The sequence below is a fragment of the Montipora capricornis genome, chromosome 8, assembly GCF_036669925.1.
Source record: "Montipora capricornis isolate CH-2021 chromosome 8, ASM3666992v2, whole genome shotgun sequence".
NCBI classification, from domain to species: Eukaryota; Metazoa; Cnidaria; class Anthozoa; order Scleractinia; family Acroporidae; genus Montipora; species Montipora capricornis.
The window spans coordinates 34,841,399-34,843,898 of record NC_090890.1 but is presented as its reverse complement, the minus strand read 5'-3'; the positions used below and the strand labels follow the sequence as shown (position 1 = coordinate 34,843,898).

Sequence of the window (2,500 nt, the reverse complement as noted above, 5' to 3'; positions counted from 1 at the left end):
TCCGTCAATCACATTTGTCCCGACAGTTAGTGAAGCTTTAAAAATAGAAGCTAACGAAGAGGATCGAATAACCCAATCACAACTGTGAATACGACCAATGAACCTGTTCCGCGGCAGTGATTGACAGCAGCGAGAACTAAAACCAATGGGTGGAATTTGAGCTTCAGGGTTTGCACGTTCAAGGTCGGATACAGTCTCCTCAAAATGTTCGCTTTCGAAAGCGAAAAATAATGCTTGACACACACACAAGACCGCGTGGTCGTTGCTTTCTGGTATCCATAAAAGAGTTCAAAAATTGCATTTTCAGGCGAAACGTTTTGGCGACCACAATTTGCCATCTGGCGACTGAAAAGTTTTACCCTGGTGGCCAGTTGGCGTCTATATAAAAAAATTAATTTCGGAGTTTGGTGACAGTAACTGTATAACACGTATGACAAAGATTAGAGCTTCTACAAATCACATGTAAAGGAGAGATTACCACAAATCTCTTCTCTCTCGTCCCATCCATCGTCACAGTCAGGTTCCGAGTCACACAGCTTCTTCGTATTTACGCATTGGCCATTATCACAACTGTGCTCTCCGTCTTCGCATTTCGCTGGCAAAAGAAAAACGACAAATGAGATGTCTGCCAAACCATGTGGTACGTCGTGCCTACACCGTGTAATTACCACTATATACCATTCTTCTCGAGGCTTATAACTCATCTGCAAATGCCAGGTGTGCGATCATTCTAATGTCACTTTGACACATCCAAGGTAAGCAATGGCATAAAATGCAAAGAGTCAGACTTACTACAATTGCCCATTTCATCAGAACCATCTTCGCAGTCATTGGAACCATCGCATAACGAGCTTCGCGTTATGCAACGTTTACTGGAACAAGTAAACTGATCGGGCTTGCATTTCTTTCGCGCTAACAAGAAAAATAACAGAACAAAGTTAAGCCAACTGTTTTCAGCCTCAGTTAAACTGGAAAATAAGCCAGGCATTTTTTCTGTTTCCTCGCTACTTAGGGGCTTCGAAATACAATACGCAATGGCGAAATATCGGCCCGTATATGCAAAAGCATCAAATAAGATGAGTGTGATCTACCTCCACAAGTCATCTTGTCGTCACTCAAAATCATGTCGATGGGACAAGAACACTGTGCCTCGCCTCCAATTCCAACCAAACAAACATGTGTGCAGTTATTCTTGTTACATGGATGGCGATCTGCGAATCAAGTAACAAAACATTGTTACATGCTTGAAGAGAGTTAAGACGTGTTTTAGCAAGCTCCTCATACTTTTTCAATTATTCTCCATATTTTGTGTCTATGGCTTCTGGTCTTCTAACCTACAATGCTTCAAAGAAACAGCTTAAATGGCTTGGCACGAAGGAAGATTTACTCGACCTTTTATCATCAAAATTAGGAATCGATAGCAGCGACTTTCAAGTTCAGGATAATGGAACCTGTTCGGTGCTTAAAGCTGGACACATCACTTGCAACTTTTATACCAAAGCAAAAACTCTCCAGATTCAAGGTAAAGAGAACGCAGAGCAGTTGAAATTAAACTTAATTGATCTGGCTGAAGAGAAATTACCCGAGAAACCACCCGACGAGGTTCCTTGGCCGGAAAGCGAGAAGCAAAGTGGCGAAGAAGTCATTGAACTTGAACCCGCTGTCGCAAAAGATCCTAGCCGCTGTTGTAATAATTGTAGTGATTTGATAGAAATGATTCTGCTCCTTAGAAAGGATATAAGCGATTTAAAAGAGCAAGTTGCCGATTTTATTTCCAAAGAAAGTTGCATTGATGCCGATGTCCGTTCACACCCTGATGCAGTCATTAATAACGAACTTCGCCATCAACGAGAGTTGAACGAAAAACTTTCAAACAATTTGCATCTCGAAAGAGAAGAAAAACAACACCATCTTCAAGTGAACAAAGACTACGCTAACAAACTTCGATTGGCCGAAGAAGAACAAAAGAGTCTCATTACCTCCATTCATCTACTAACAAAGGAATTGGAAGCTCATAGGGATTCAGACCAGAAAAAGGTGCTAACTGCTGTTTCCACTGATGCAAGCACAACAACATCAACAACAACGGATAGACAACGAGAAGCTGGATCTGATCATCGCGAGCAAAGTTCACATCAGACTGCCTCGCCAGCCTTGAGTCCTCAGGATCCAAATGACCCGGAGAGGAATGCAAGTCCACAAAACAGCGACTACAATAAACCTATAGTTATAATTGGAGATTCTATCATTAAGAACATAGATCCAAGAAGGCTTTCAAAGAAATCGGTCCGTAAGTTCACGTATCCGGGGAAAACAGCAGATCAGATATCCGAAGAGGTTATGTCTATTAATGTCAATGGTGATCCAGCCCATGTAATTGTTCACGCGGGTACAAATAACCTTCCAACAGATTCCGCTCAAAGATGTGCAGAAAAGATTGTAAATCTCGCAAAGTCAGGGAAGTTAAAATTTCCGAATTCAAGAATAGCAGTCTCTGCAC

General features: G+C 41.7%; 1 protein-coding gene and 1 pseudogene across 1 annotated transcript in view; both read right to left on the bottom strand.

Moving 5' to 3' along the window:
* Positions 1 to 2,500, bottom strand: part of LOC138014528 (myotrophin-like) — a 463,943-nt gene that overhangs the window by 379,779 nt on the left and 81,664 nt on the right. The gene's annotated exons all lie outside the window — the stretch shown is intronic.
* LOC138059687 (low-density lipoprotein receptor-related protein 6-like) overlaps positions 1 to 2,500 on the bottom strand; it is a 72,717-nt pseudogene that overhangs the window by 9,841 nt on the left and 60,376 nt on the right.